The following is a 17,747-nucleotide window of genomic DNA, read 5'->3' on the forward strand; positions in this document are numbered from 1 at the left end:
TTTAGCTTTATGTTATGTTACAATAGTTTGTGGTTTATGCATAACAGTGAAGATATTGTTGATAAAAGGATTTGAAGTACTGATTCACCCCTCCCCTCTCAGTACATTAGCTTTCCATATTGGGCCTAACACATTTATCAACTTTGCCTTATATCAATGAAGTATTGATTATGATAAATGATGATTAATAAATGTTTATATGTTTAGTTAGTTGATGACTAAATGATGGTAAATTATTACATGAATGGTGATTATTAAATGTTAAGTGTTTTAGAAGGATTAATTGTTTGTGAGAGATTTGAGTCATTCATGTAGCTGGAAAGAAGGAGAAGCAAGTTGATAGTTGTCAACCTAAAGTTGTTGACTGGAAATGCGAAAAAAGTCAGAATCGAGTTTCAATAAAATGGACATATCTCCCTCGTTTCTTAACAGAATTCAAATCTTCAAAATTATTTGGAAAGATTAAAAGGATATCTAAACACACATTAAAGAGTTTGAGCTAATTTGCAATAGTTAAGGAGCACCATAAACCAAAATTTGTTTGAGACAAAATTGAAATGGCGACAAGAAAGGCAACATACTTAGCAAATGTCTTTCATTTATTGTAATTCAAGTTTTAACTTGAAAGGAGGTTGTATATGAATTGTATGCTATTTATGAACACCAATAAATCTCCAACAAATCAACTTTGTAATAAAAGAGTCCAAAACAAACTATTTTCCAGTCCATCAAGAAGACAAGTTGTAATAGGACTCTACTTCTTAGTCATTGTTTTGTTGTCACTTAGAAGAATAAGTCTCTTCCTTGTTTAAAGGGATGATGAGGCACATATTAGATAGTTGTTAGAGACTCAAGTAGCTTATATATTTAAATTTATAATCGAGAAATGAGTATTAGATAGTAAATGGTAATTAGGATTAGATAGTCATCATTTTGCAACAATAGATCTGTAGTAGCAACAATTTTAATAGAAGAAACAAATTGTAGTTTCTAAATGGAGCACGTTTACTTGCGTTTGAATTTTTGAGCACTTGGCAAAGAGTGTAAATTATCTTAGCAAGGGCCACTTATGGTTTTTGCACCTTTGATAGTTATAGTAGCAAAACCCACAACAAATTGTTGTGTTATTACAAAGTTTCATGCAGCCATTGTTGTATTTAGATTTACTTTTCAACACTCTTATGTTTTCAATTTTGTTTATTGCTTCTAGATAATTTTCTATACACATCGATAGAATAGCTTAGAGAATCCCATAGTGCACATACAGTACTGACCCATTTCAAGTACATGTGCCTAGGTTGACAATTAAATGTAGCTTCTTTTCCATTAAGGGTTGTTCAAATTGGAATTAGAAGCCTCATCACCTTCTTTAGGGTTTTTTGTTTCATTATGTGATCATGTTTTCATCGCATAGCATTGTAAATTTTATCTGCATATAATTTCTTCCTCACCTAGACCTCACCTTGGCATTCTATCTTTCAATGCCTAATGACTGCTTTGATTCTACTCACACCTTCTGAAAACCTATATTTTTCCTTTCTCTTCTGTCTCTTCCCCAAATCTGAGTCCTAATCTCAAGACCATGGTGCCAAAGCGCTCTAGTCTCTCAATCAGGACCCAAATTTGGTCCTCACAATAGTCACTTCAAGTAGGCAAGAATTTAGGTCTCGTGTTGGCCTTCTTCAAAAATTCAAATAGCTTTCGAATGGTTAAGTATAAAAGGAGGCCTACCCCTCTCATTTGAAACCTAATGATGTCTAAGAACCTCAATCAAGATTTCAAATTCAATTCAAGTGAGCAACCAATCAAGCACCCATCAAGCATTGAAGTAGAAGTTTAGTCAAGTTCAAGCATTCAAGACGGCATCCATGATCAAACTTCTACGAAGATATTCTACATGAAATCCTAAAACCCTTCTGTGAGGATTCAAGCAAGATTCATCAAGGTATACACTTCAATTACAAGCATTCAATTTCAGATCTAGCCTTTCCCTCAAAAGGAAAGCATCTTGTTGCAATTCAATTTCATTTCGTTTACAATTTTCATTTCAATTTCAAGGTTAATTCTTAAATTGGGGTTTGACCCAAGGCGAACCGCTATCCACAACGCCTTTTCCTCTCTTTCTATGTGCAAGAAATTAATTTAGGAGATGTGATTGAAGATTCTAATAGAGTTTATGATGACAAACAAGTTCAGATTTTGAAGGAGCAAAAAGCGAAGGACCATGGCAACCTACCACCATGATCCCGACAATTTTGCCTGAATTTCCAACAACAGGTTCTAATCCTCTTCTTCTTCTCAAATCTCTACCTATGGCTCCATCTGACATCTATAGCACTCTATATTTACTGTTTTATTTCAATTATCCATTTCTTAGCCCGAAAATTCACAATCTACATCCAAATTCAATTAAAAAAGGGGGACACAAACAAACAAGTAAATCTTATTAGTATCTCAACCCTTTTCCTAATTGAATTGTGGTTAGATAGGTAAGATTAGTGGTTTTATTATCTTAATTGGTAAAACCTGAATTTTCCCTCACCAAAACACATCCTACACTTCCCACCCTTATTTTTGCCTCTAGGGTTTCATTTGTGATTTGTTTACTTCCTATTTAAAAAAACATATCTTACTTCCCTTTTACATCATTTGGCATTTAAGGTTTTGTGAGATGTTTGTAAGACAAGGTCTCATCTACATCCTCACATTCCTTTGATAAAGAGTCATCTTTCAATTCCTCAAAAGGCCAAATCTAGTAAGAATGGTGTTTCTTATTGTTTTGATATGGGTACTACTATTTTGACTACCATTATTGAGCCTAAGGTTGAATTTTTTTTGCCATAAGTGACATTTGGAACAACAAAAAATAGTATATGAGCTTGCTAGTTTGGTCGAGGTGGAGAATCTCACATAGTTGGTTTAGGGCTTTCATGATTTGTTACTCACTAATACATTTTGTTGGGAAGTGCTTAAGGCATTGGTGCTAAGGTTGCCCCTTCTAGTTCTTTAAATGGTGCAGCTTCCTTATAAATTCCTTATGAGTTTGTTCCTAAGTTTGGAGTCACCCTTTTCCACCCCTTCCTCTACTATTTTGGATATGTTGTTATGCCTACTTCACATCTTGTGCTTTACGCATCGGCTCCACCTAGCCCACATCCCACTACTATTTTACCTATCTCTCATACCATCCCTTCTAGTTCCATGACTATTTATGCTTCTAGTGTTTCTTGACCATCCCCACTTCCACCACTAGTGTGGCCTCTTCTTCCTATATTTTTTTCTTTGTCTCCACTATTACCATTTGTCACTCTATTTCTTGTTCCATTCCTACTTCCATGTCTCATTCCTTTCCCTCTTTCATATTTTATTCCATGCCACATTCCACCCCTCCTACCAAGGTCATTTATGTGCCTTATTTTTCTTAATCTTATCAACTTATCTTTAGCCAACTCTTTGTGTCTCATGTTCCTACTACAACCACTCCTATTTCTATCTTGCATGCACTTATTCCAAAGCTAGATAGGGTGAAGTATAAATTTATACATATGTGGAAGAAAAAAACATTAATTTCATTTTAGGTTATTAATTATCTTTTATCTAGTACTCTAGTGGCACCTTGATTTGAAACGCATAGTGGAAAATGCGACCTAATACACATTTGAGATCCTTCTTTGTTGCATGTTTAAACCATGTATGAAGAAAAAGTTTTGGGTAAGTTTTTGATTAAAAAGCAGTGTTGACTAGGGCGCCAACCCTTTACATAGTCCAGGACTATCCACAAAAGAAAAATAAAAAACTAACCAGGCAAGCGGAGAAGGCCTGCAAAGACAACACAAGCCCAACCCAAATCAAGGGGGGACAGAGACACCTGAGCCACTTTTGAGGGAGAGAATGTGAGGGAGGGAGGACCTCCCCTTCTGTTTTCTACGAACCACCGTCCAAGTGATAGAATCATTAGGGGCCTTGAGTTGGAGATCTTCCGAAAGGGAATCAACATAAGGTAGACCTGTAAGAGTATCCAAATGTTGCAAGGAGGCCACAAAAGATTGAACAGGGGTTGCATCAGGTGAGACTCTAGTAGCTTTCGAAGATTACACAAGATGCAAGGGAGCCACAGGAATCCCTAGCAGGGCACAAGTATCAGGAGGTTACCCCTCACTTGAACCGTCAGAGAGCCCCTTCAATCTAGAGTTGCATCCTTCCACTAGGTGGGGACCCCTCATCGATGAGAAAACAAGCAATTTTAGGGCAGGTGGCTAGTGGCGAAGCATTATTGACAATGGAAGGGGAGGCCCTCAAAATCTAGCAGCTATGTCCATGGTAGACCCCCAACCATGAGGACCACATTACTAGGGAGTGGTGAAGCAATATCAATGTCAACCAAGATACAAGTGAATGTGGAATGGCCCATAGAGGAGGTGTCATCATCCACCATCAAGAAGCGACCGATAGAGTTGCCAATAGCCTCGTAGCAAGACTTCTCCCAAAAATGAAGGGGGAGATTCAGAAGGTGGACCCATATTGGATGCATGTTGAGTGGTTCAGTGAGAAGGTTGAAAGCAATAGTCCAGGGTTTAATCGAGAGAGGGTGGGCATCCCAGACCCACACCTTACCCAGAATCAAATCCCCATCCTTCGAGGAGGTAAAGGAGGCAATGAAGAATCCTTTAGCACATGGAAATATTAATGTTGTAAGCAACCAAGGGTTTCCAAGAGTCACTTACCTAATGATGAAGATACGGTGGGGATGGCCAAAGGCCAAAGAATCTACACACCAAGGCATAACATTGATAAAATCCAATGTTATCCATCACATCCTGCCCGTAGACGATCATAGGGGATGTCTTGGCATAGGGGAGAGGACGAACACCATTGGAGGGGGGAGCCGCAGATCGAGCAACGCGAGCGAAGCTACGTTTCCCTATAGGCGGGAGCAAAGGAGCAACATCCAAAGTGTGTTTACCAAACACAGTCGCCGAACCACGGGCCAGAGCAAAGGCCATCAAGCCCATGGGGTGCACGAGAGTCGCAGTAGCGCTAGAGAGGCGACCAAAGTGGGATTCCTAGACGAGAGGGAAGCACCCACTATGGCCACAAAAGCAAGAGGGGGTGGTCCAAACAAGGAGGGGAAGGAAGAATTCAAACCTAAGGGGGTGGGAGAGCCGTTGGGGGTAGGAGAGGAGGAAGCCATTATGCGTTCAGTAAGTTTTGAGTAAATTTTTTCCATGTACTTTGAAAGATAATTTTAGGACCTTGGTTTTTCTCTTTAGCTCATGGATATCATTCATTTTCCAAGTCGGCCAAAAAAATCCTTATGAAATTTAAATTCAATATGGGCATGAAAAATTCTATTGCGGATTTGTTTTGAGTGTGCCTATAAACCTAACAAGTGCACACATGACTATGTTATTAGATCTTAGTCCTTATGTTCCAAACTACACCATTAACATCATGACAATGAGTTATGAACTATTTTTACCAAGTGGATTTATGCCACCTTGTTGAGATAATGTATGTATGAATAACTTTGCTTCTTTTATGGACATGTATGATCAAGTGAGGAATATTGAATTGGAGCTTATTGTCTTTGATGTGTTTAAGTATGGTCCATCTTCCCATGAAGCGTCCACATCTTCTTACCCTTATAATGTGCATCATGTTGTTAATACTTCCAATGTGCCCGCTTTAAGCTTCACACTTATAACCATTTTTCAAAGTTACAAGAGCCCTCGAAGTCTTCTAAACTCTAACTTGATTACCCTTCTATCCATATGTCCATTAGATCCAACTAAAAGGCTACCTAAGATTTTTAACAAGAAAACATTTTGTAACTTTCATAGAGTTAATGATCATCATACTTGAATTGCATGGCTTTGAAACATCCCCATAATTAAAATCTGAAAAATTGTACTAACCCATTTCCTAGCCATGTTGAAAATGGCCATTATCCTTTTACGATGCCAGATACACAAGTTGATAAAGATTCTATGGATGATTATTACATTGATTCCTATGAGTAGTCATTCAAATGCTTTTGTGGGTATGGTATATAATCAAGACACATCCGCTTCTTCTCATGCTCCTCTATTGATTAGATTTTTACGATGAGATCTCATAGAATAATTACTGTGGTCCTTTTCCTTCCTCTTTTCATTCTCTCATTGATATAGCGGTATTCTTTCATTGCAGTCATCTACATCTTTAATTTTTTAATCTCCTTCAATTGTTTATTGAGCTCGAACTGTAGCTTGTTCTCTAGTCAAACATTTTTTCTTTTCTGTATTGCATTTATATTGTTGTTCGTTTTGGTGATCTTTGTTGTGATCGATGCTTGTGCCTCTGATTCTTTTACTGTTATTAAGAACCTGCAAAATAGAAGTGTCTTCAACTCTTGGAAATCTAGAAAAACCTCAAGAAACAAAGGTTGAACAAGATGCTTTGAAAATTTTAACTAATAAATCATGTGAAGTACAAGTTTTAAGTTTTTTCAGGGTATAATCCCTTCAATAAGATTGGGTAAGCATGCCCACATAAAAAATCTACAAATAAACAGATGACCCATAAAAGAATGCCTTATCAACAAAAGCATCAATATCATAATTCAATAAAAAGTCATGTTAGGACGCAGAAAGATAGCACAAGGAGTAAGAATTTCTCAGAAACACCATCCTGGGATGTATATAAACAATCAAATTATTCACAAAACCATAATCCTTCTGAAACTCTTACAAACATGCCTGAATGCAATCATTTGTGTAAATTTGCACCAGAGCATACTCAGTGGACCCAAATCCCAATCCCTAAATCCTAGGTAACCACATAATACAATCATGAAGAAACTTACAATATCCAAAGCCATAGCAGTACTCTTCAGAAATGGCCCAATACACAAAAATGGATAAAAATTCTCTCTCATTCATTTGAGATCTGATCATGGTGGCTGCCTTGGCAGCTGCAAACTGAGCAGGACTTGCATCTCCCTGTGGATGAACATTTGGAAGGCAAAGATGAATATCCCCACTTGCTGAGAGACACACATATGCAGCTGCAAGTACCCTTCTGAATGCTCTGTTCTATGGTTTTGCAGCACCCATCATTAGCTACTCCAGATCTGCATGCAGATGCATCACACACCAAACCATATCCCCTATCCAAATCCATTGCTATCAACATCATTATCAACACCAACACTTCAAAAGTAATCCGAGATGCCCTGTTCTTCATACCCATCTATCGAAAAGTAACCTCTGATTCTCAATTCAATTGTATTCTGTAATGAACTGCATGCAATCTGATCTGATCTGCTGATTGACTGTTCGAACCTCTGCAATGATGAAATCCAATTTATTCCCAGATCTGCTAATTGGGTGTTTTGAGTCAATGCAAGAATTAATCCCCAATTTGTTCCAAGATCTGCTATTTGAATGTTTTCAGTCAGCGCAAGAATTAAACCCTAATTAATTCACACGGTCGGCTGATCGATTGATTGTTCAGAGTCTATGCAAGAGTTAAACCCATTTTATGCACGTGAAGGATATTGACTTATGGAAAGAAGAATTGCGCTCTAACTTATGTTGAAATGGTAAAAAACGAAGGTTTCAATCAGGTATGTGTTGAATATTTGTGATGAGGATAAGTACAACCAGGCTGGTGCATTGCTGATTCCTCTTACCCTTTCTTTCCAGGAAGCTGTCATAAATTCAATATTCATTTTTTAACTTTATGCTATGATGATTGATTTTAATGATGTCCAGGAGATATCCATTTCATATACACACATTAAGATTTGTGTTGATTAGATGTGTACGAAAAAGATTAGATTCTTACAAAGCAGCCATCAAGAGAAAAGAACAAATTTCATAGAGTGAGTTTAGAAAAAAACATGTTTTGATTAGATGTGTACCAAAAAGACTAGATCCATTATAAAGCAGCCATCAAGACAAAGAAATAAATCTCACAAGGGGTGAGATAAGAAAAAAATTGTTTTGATTAGATGTGTACAAAAAAGACTAGATCTATTACAAAGCAGCCATCAAGACAAAAGGAACAAATCTCATAAGAGCTGAGATTAGAAAAAAAAAACTTTGATATAAACAAGGAACTGTTGGGGAATAAGTGACACAATAGGATTTGTTATTTCCTTTAAAATAAGAAACTTAAACCATAAATGTAAATAAATGTAATTGGTATTTAAAAAAATTGTGGCAATAAATTTAAATATTATTTAGATTGGGTTAATTTTCACAACTTATTAAAGAGACTTATTTTATGTCATATTTTATTTTTTTAATTTTTAAATAAGTTTTATGTTTTTTATTATTATAAAAAGTCGTTGATAAAATTAAACTATACAACAAAGAAACAACATAATCAGTGTCATGGGCTCAATCATTTGATAACAAGGGTATCCCCTTTCATTGTTGTAGATACTTTTCAATTGGTCATTTAGCTATGAATTGTTCTCTCTCTTGCGTCATAGGGTCTTGCTATTGGTGGAAGGATGCTACTGGTGATTGTTTGATTGTCGATGCTTCTAACTCTTATGACTCTTCACATGTTGATGATGACTCCCCCTAGATGAGGTTGTGTCTCTTACTATTGTTGTGGCTTCCTCAATCCCCGTGGATCCTACTCCTCCTCTTGTTACTGGTGTGGCCTCCTTTGGCCTTCTAGATTCTACTCCTGTTGCACTTGTTCTGCAATAACCTTTGATGTTTGGTCAACGGTTTGCTCCAAGTATGAAAGACCCTCAAAGGGGATTTCTCCTCTTAATCCCACTTGTAATGATGTTCATAGTAATAGTATTGCCTGGACTGTTGTTTGTCGCAGGCAAAAAGCTAATTCTTCCTCCAACCAAACTCTTCCTTGAGTTGTGGGTGAAATTTCTTCCCACTCTTGAGTTGGATTCCCAGTTGTACGTACTGTTAGTGTGTTGTTGAAGGCCAATTTTGGCCTTTGTTTTTCTAATAGTGGTCTTGTGACCTACTGTTAATGACATGTTTGGCCTACGTTTGTTTAGGGTCAATGTTTTGCTACTATTTAATCAATGTCATAAAGTATAACAAAGAAGATACATAACTAGATAGATAGAAACACCATCATTGATGTCTAAAACACATTATACCAAAATTCCCACCCAACAAAAACAAACATACTCAAGCCTAAAAGGAACACATAAATAAAATATACTTGGATACCTCAAGATCACAATGATAAAAGCTACAACCGTTTAGGATCTTTAGCACTATACTTCTACTTGGAGGAATTATTTTCCATTACTCAAATGCACATCCATATACCCCATTCCCTAAAATAGAATCCACCTTCAACAATAGTGTGAGTGCACCAACAATCTATTTGGTTTGGAGCTTGATCAATCTCCAAGTGGGAGATTGTTGGTATGTGGCGACTGATCATGCTATTGGGCTTAAATTTTGGGGACTATATCAGTTGTGTTTTCCTCCCAAATTAATTATAGCGGAGTGTGAGGGTTGGGGGCAATGCTCTCGAAGCAAAAAATGTCCATTATTTAATAAAGGATTCAACTATTATTTTGGTATGTAAACCAACTTTTTTAAATTGCCAAAAAGGGTTGATAAATAAGTGGCAATATAATGTGAAACATCATAGATTATAATTTTCTTTTCACTAGATAATTAAAATAAAGTGGAGAGTTGTTTCTTTGTAGATGTAGCTTGCATTGGGTGAATCACATTAAATATGAGTGTTATTGTAGATTATTTTGATTAGATAAGCATGGGAAAGGCCCAAAATCATTATAAAGCAACCTTCAAGGTAAAAGAAGTGAACCTCACGAGTAGTGATATTGAAAGAAAAACAAGCTTTTGATCGGAGAAAAGAACCAGTGGCTTACAAGGGACTCGACCCTGAATTCTCTTACACCAGACCCACAAGAATAAAGGGAGAAGGAGACAGACCCTTCCTACTTCTATGAACTATAGTCCAATCAATACTATCATCCAAGGTCCCATTACTATTGTAAACAAGTAGTGACCTCCCAACTGGAGGATCAACAACAAAAACAACTACAAAAGGGGGAACAAAATGACATGACAAGATAGACAACAACCTCTGAAGAAGAAAAAAGTTGTGAAGAAGAAGCTGCAACAAGTTGAGTTGGGCACAAAGCAAGTTGGCCGTCTATGTGTTATTGTACATTGTTGTTTTTGTCTTTTATTCTACATTATATTTAATATTGTTTATTGCTTCGGTTTGCCTAAACACCAACAACTAGTATCAAAGCCATGCATTTTATTCATTTTCATAGGAGCTTTTAGATTCGAGTGGGAGCAATGACAAAAAAAGACAAGTTTAAACTTCAAAATTTCAACGACCAAAATTATCAACTATGGAAGATGCAATTGAAAGATTGTCTACATCAAAAGGATCTTTTTTTATCATTGGGTGGAAAAGAAAAGAAAATGAAGAATATGATAGATCCAAAATGGGGGGTGTAGACACCAAAAATTAATTAAATTCATATTTAATTAATTTAAGCCTCTCCACATAATTAATTAATTTAATTGTGTGAGTCCCTTTCTTCTTAAAATTAATTAAATCAACTTTAATTAATTTTATCACTGTAGTCCAATAAATTAATTATTCCTCATTCTTCTAAAGTCATCTCAATCATTAATTCTTCTAAATCCCCTCCTAATTAATTAATGACAATTAATTAACATTAGTCATGTGATTCCTACAAAATCACTTCTTCTAATCCTCACTTAGCCTAATTAATTCTTCTAGAAGCATGATTATCATTATACCTCAAATTTAAATTCATTCACTCATTCTCTCTCCTCATGTCACATCCTCCTAAATTTCCCACTTGCTCTCTAATCCCTCATTAACCCACCTAATCAATCTCCTTAATCATTTTCACATCCCTAATCACCTTGATCCTTTCAAAGAAATTTAAATTCTTTGAATCTCCCCATGCATCCTCTTCCCAAGGAATTCCTAATTCCTTTTCTCATTTAGTCTTCCCACACCCTCTTATTTTGGAATTTTTAATTCCTTCTTCCTTCCCCCAAGGAATTTTATATTCCTTTTCTCTTCCCAATGTACTTGTGAGTTCTTCCCCATGTACCTTGAGAGGCATGGAGACAAGAATTGCCTTTATGGCATATCTCTTGAATCCCACACCTTGTCCTCTCAATCCATGTGCTCCCTCTCAGATCGATCTCAATCCTTCATCCCAAAATCAATCCCAGCCCTTCATTTTGGCCTCCTCCAATCTATAAATTGGATTCTCCTCTCCTAAAAAATCATCCACCTCTCATCTAATCTTATGTTGTTAATTTGAAATCCAAAATCATCCATCTCGCCATCATAATGCCCAAATCTTCTCTCATCTAACCCATATCCATCATCATTAAAATCCAATCCAAATTCAATCAATCTTGTTGTGTGTGGAGAGAAATCCACATCCCAATCAAGGAGCTAATCCAAACAAGGTAAGGAGGGGTGCATCCTTGGCTTCACCAATAACTCAATCAGAGGAACAAGAGAGAACTCTCTCTTGCAAGGTATAAGAAGCTTGGTTTATGTTTTATTTGGTTTTTTATCTTTATTTGGGTTTAAACTAACCATCTAACCTTGCATTTGTTTTCCCTTGCTTGAAGGGGTTCTTGATAGAAAGACACTAGGCACAATATGGTTGTGTCATAATAACTTTGGTGATTTTCAATATATTGAAAGAAACAACAATGATGAGCCTAATTTTGGCATTAGACAAACTATATGAAAAAAAATTAGATTCTAATAAGTTATTTCTAATGAAATATTTATTTTATATGAAGATGTTAGAAGGTGGGTTTGTTGTTAATCATTTAAATGAGTTTAACATGGTCACTAGTCAGTTAAGTTTTGTAAAAGTAATATTTGGTGATGAGGTCAAGGCACTCTTGATTTTGTACTCGTTGCCAAAAACCTGGAATAATTTGGTCATGGTTGTAAGTAATTTTATCTCTAGTTCAGACACTTTAAAGTTTGATGATGTTGTCGGTGTTATCATTAGCAAAGAAATGCGATAGAAAAGCACATGTGAGACATCAAGTAATGCATTGAATATGGAGACTAGGGGAAGACAAAGGAAGAGAAGAAGGATTCTAGCAAATCATGGGAACTATAAGAAGGGCAAATCCAGATCTAGCATAAAGTTGGAGTTTTGGCATTGCAAGGAGAAATGACACCTAAAGAAAGATTGTTGGTCTCAAAAAGAAAAACAAAGAGACGAGCAACTAGAAAACAAGGAAAAAAATGTAGGAGGTGATATGTTGCAAGATGTTTTAATCCTTTCTTTAAATAATATTATTAATTCTTAGGTGTTAGACTTGGGGACTTCATTTCACGCCATATGCCAAAGGAAATATTTTCTAAACTATGTTTAAGGTAATTTTGGACAAGTTTATTTGGGTAATGATGAACCTTGCAAAGTTGTTGGAAAGGGTAAGATACAAATAAAATTACCAAATAGAAACCAATGGTTGTTGAAAGAAGTGAGACATGATCCTAATTTGAGAAGAAATATAATCTTAGTAGGACAATTAGAAAGTGAAGGTTGCACAATTGCATTTAAAGACCATTCGTAGAAGGTCATTAAAAGACCATTGATGATAGAAAAAGGAGAAAATGTAGGTACATTGTATTTATGCATTGGTACTTATGATTTTTCTATTTCCTTAGCTTCCACAAGATCATATATCACATTATGGCACAATATGCTTACACACATGAGTGAGAAGGGGATAAGTACTCACCATTGTTGGTTAACAAATTTTGTTCTCTTCAAAATATGATAATGGTGACTCCTAACACGTACAAGAGAACAAACCATTAACAACAGTTGGAGAAGTTGTGATTACTTTGCAACTTTCCTCTGAATTTTAGAGGTACAACTCCCTCTTATGATATGAATTTAGGTTTTTACTGGGTATGCTTTTAACCAGAAAGCAATAAGGTCAGGGCTTTTAACTGGAAAGCTTTATAGGAAAAGAAAGGGAAAGAAGTAACATGTAAATAATGAAAGAACTTTCCCGACTAAGAATAGACAAAATCATTGTCACACAACATTTATTCAAAGATAAACACCACATAACAATGATTAAAGGTGGGAAAAATAAGTACTTCAATAACTTAGCACATAGAAATTTAAATAGAAAAGCATCCACATAAGAAGAATCCAATTTTATCTAGTGTAGTACAAAGTCTAATCACATCAGATAAACTATTCAAAAATTTCCTTACTAAATTAACTTTAAATTTAATTGTCTTTCAGGAAACAACACACAGTCTGCCTCCCCAAAAAATTTCCCCTTTACTCTACTTTCCTACCCCTTTTATAACTAAACCCATTTGTCATTATAGAGTAATGGTTTTTGCAAGAGTAATGGTCTTGAAAATAACGGTTTTAAACATTATCCTAGGCAAAACAATATTCACCTAAAAAACCATTATCAACACTAACCCATATTATAAACAACTACTAATTTCATGCTCCTTCATTAGGTATGGGATTTCTTCCAGCAATTTGATTTTCGATCATTGCGGCCTTTGTCTCTTCTTCAATCAGCACCTAGAGGACCACTGTGAATTCATCTTCATCTTGTATGTGCTCTTAAGCGAAGTCAGTTAGGTCAAAGAGGATGTCATCCCGCACATGTTCAACATCAGTTTGTATCATCGGGGCTCTCCCTTTGAGCACCATCTTGTTTGTTGTCTGGAAAAACTAATTACCAGAGTTTCTCCTTATAGCTATTTATTCTTGCAAGCATTATTCATGATTTTCGGCTTGCTCCATGATTTTTTTCAATAAGGTGATGGTCTTTTTATATCCGACAAAATCAGTTTGTTGTTTCCATGCAAGAGAGCAAGTTGATTAATAATTATTTAAATTATGGACACACTATGTGGTGATGTTTTTACTCAAATATTATGCTATGTTGGGTTATGCTTTGATTTGAGATTTAGTGAATGTTGTTTATGCTTTATTTCCATATGGATGATTAGGTGTTAATTTTATTTATGTGTTATTGACCATAGAGTAACACATTTACCTTATGTATGAGATGCTTTATGTATATGTCTTCATGTATATGGGGAATTTGTATGGGGTGCGAGGAGATGATTTCCCATCACACACTTCGGTGAGACACGAAAAGTCCCAATTCTCCTTCACCGGTGTGTTTACCAATAACCACAATAACAATTTAGCGATTTTTGAGTTGTGGCGATTAATAATTATTTGAATTATTTTGCCTCAATTATTTATTTGGTTTTGGTGATAATCAATCTATTCTTAATAATAAAATTAATAAGGGTGAATAGTAAAACAATTTTCTTTTATACTTATTTTGTTTATATTTACTTTTTTATATTCTCTTTATATTCGCTTTTATATTTTCTTTTATATTATTATTTAATTGTTATATGTTTTGTTACAATTCTAATTCGAAATAATCAATATATGTGTTCTATGATTTTTTTTTTGAATCCCCATGAAATGAAAGTTGGGGAAAAACAAATTTAAATAATAAGAACAATAATAAAATATGACAAGAGGAATATTTTATTAATTAAACTAGGGCATCTTGTTTTGGGGGAAATAATAGAGTTTCCCATGAATGCATTTTTGCTATTCTCTCTTTTCACAATTTGGGGGAAATCTTCGCATTTTCTTCTTGTTCTTGCTTTCCATTGAGGAATTTTGGGTTCCATAGTTTGGATTTGGCTGAAAATTTAGAATTAGAGAAGATTGGTTGAGGATATTTTGTGGTTGTGCTGGAGGTAAGCAAAGATTTGCTTCAGGATTCTCGTCCATCACACAAGGTAAAGGTAGGTTTCTTTTGTTTATTCCCCTGTTCAATTTCATTTATCTGTTGTGTTTTCAGTATTGATTTTTTGTTGCCATTTTATTGTTTGGGGTAAAAGAAATTTCTGTTAAATTTTGTTGTGGTTAATGGGGTTTTGTTTAAGGGAAATAAATAGTCACATTTGAAAATTTTAGAAGCTCTATGCTCATTTCTTGTTAATTTGGTTTGTGATTATGAATAATGGTATTTAAAATTTCTAGTTGTTACCCATATTTAATGGGTTGGGTTGTAAATTTTACCATTGAATAATGACATTAATGATTATCTTCGTTGGGGATTTCTCTGTTATGTGTTTTTGTCTGCAGAAGAAATTTGTCAATTACCAAATTCTTCTCTCTGCAACCAAATTCATTTAATTGCAATGATATTATTTTTCTTTTGCACCACCCCCCCCTCCCGCCTTGTTTTCTCTTGTTGTTTGAATGTTTTGTTTTTTTTGCTGTTGATGGGAGAGGGCGACACCCATTTGCACCCCCACGTATGGGGTGGGTGCTGCAGCTCCCACCACATACGTGATGGTGCAACCAACACCACCCACTTATGTGGGAAGGGTGCTACAGGACCCACCACATACGTAGTGGTGTTGTTTATCACCTCCCATGTAGGGGGTGGGTGCCACAACACTAACCACCTATGTGGTGGTGCTGCCAGGACCTCTCACATATGTGGGGAGGGTGCTGGGCACCCAATCAATTTTTGCCAAACAAACATTCATCGGAAATTGGTGCCGAATATAGTAGTGTGTCTTTAATATGGTGTTAAATTTTTTTAGATTCAAATGAGTTTATATAAATCATTAAATAATATATGTTAGATGGAAATGAAACTCCTTATATAATTCTTTGTTTGAATAAGTAGTTATTTTGTAAAACAATATCAAATTGACATCTTGTTGGTAGCGACCTAGGATAACACTCCTTTTTGTGAAATATGAAATTAACTATAGATTTAGAATATGAAGGGAAATAAACTAACAAGTCCTACATGAAAAAATTATCAAAAATAAAAAATATTGAATTGTAGATGATAGTAAAAAATTATAACTTATGGGAGTAATTTTGGAATTATTATAGTTAGTAGAGATAAAATTAAGATTATTCTAAACTACGATGATTATAAAAATATAAAGAACTAATGACCTATTACACTATTGGATGTAACATATAGCCTTATTGGAATTTAGTTTAAATAACATGTTTTTTTGATGTTGTTTGAAAGAAAAACAAGATTTGTGGAGGGTATATATGATCTAGACAATCTTCCACACTAAGGAACTCAAATAAATTAATAAGAATGATTAAGAGAAAGAAGTAAACCATCATACAGTGATAATACAGAAATAATGGATTCAATAGTATTTTAGGCTCATTAAAACTAAGGGATTTTAATAGAACGATTCAGTATTAGTACATGATTCATAGTAAAAATATACTAAGAGAAGTTTTACATGTGATAGATTACTCCATAAGAAATAGAAAAAATGTGTCTAAATGACATTTTCTAGTTGATAAGCATTGATCTAATCAAATTTTGTTTATGTTTAATGGACAAAAAATAATATTCACAAGACGACTCTTGTTAACCAATTATATCTATGCAACATCTCTTTAATAAGTGATAATCTTATATTAATAAAAAATACTCCTCTATATTGAATACAAAGTGTCCCAAAAGAATTGAAGTAGTCAATGTGCCTACATGCTTAAACACTACCCCTCTTAAAGTATGATTGTATTTTTTTTTATAAAATAATAATAAAAGAACAAAAAAACTCAATAGTTTTAAGTACAAATTACCAAAAAGATATATTTTTTCTTCCCTAAATGCTTCAAATAAAAATATTTTTATTAGATAACTAATTTTCTAGCCAAATTTTGCTCTTTTTAAGGCCATCCAAAAGTTGCTATAGGCGGGTAAAAGTAGCTTAAGATTTTATTTATTGTAGATATTTATTATTGCAAGTACTTTATTTTTCATAGAATTCTACATGACACCTTAGCCTCTATAAACATTTATTAAATATATAATTATTACATTTTGTGAGATTTTGCAAGAAGTGAGAACCGAGCCAAGATCTGATGTCGGTCGTAGATCACATGCAACTCCTCACGGAACAGATGATCAAAGATCAAAATAGCTGAATGAAGATAATTTCGATATGAGAGAGAAATAGAGACAAAGAAGAGAATTTGGAGAAAACTCTCACCGAGCTATCACTTCACCTGCTTGACTAGTGAAGGTGAGAGTATAGTGCTTATTATATAGAAAAATATAAGCATATACATCCAAGGGGTGCATTAACTCCTATTCCCCATAAAAAGTGGGAGGTTTTACCTTCTTGGTAAATGCCAAAACATGTGGCATAACCTCTTTACATGAAGACAAAAAAGGAGTTGAGAAAGTTGGCACATAAGGCCAAAAGAGGGTGTGAAACCCAACTACCTCATAACCCACTTAGGAAATGACAAAATAGTGGCTATGAGAGGTGGCACAACAAGCCAAAAGAGAGTGTGTAACTCAACTACCCATGTGAGGTGGAGAGTTACACATGTAGTTGAAGTATTTCGCCACGTGTCCTCATATAAACCACTCCTATTAACCTAAGCAAGCTTAAATAATATATGTGTAGGAAAAAATAAATATCCCCTAACATAAGGAAAATAAAAAACCTACACTAACACATTTTAGCTAAGAAAGTCTAAAATCTATAGCTTATATATAGGTTACTCTACCATAACAATAGCCTTAATTTCACTCATTTCAACTCTAATTTTTTTATTTGGAAGGCTTGACTTAGGACAAAATTAGTCTCTTCTAATAATTAAACATGATTTTATAGATGGTAAGATTTAT

Source organism: Cryptomeria japonica, chromosome 6 (genome assembly GCF_030272615.1).
Source record: "Cryptomeria japonica chromosome 6, Sugi_1.0, whole genome shotgun sequence".
Classification (NCBI taxonomy): Eukaryota; Viridiplantae; Streptophyta; class Pinopsida; order Cupressales; family Cupressaceae; genus Cryptomeria; species Cryptomeria japonica.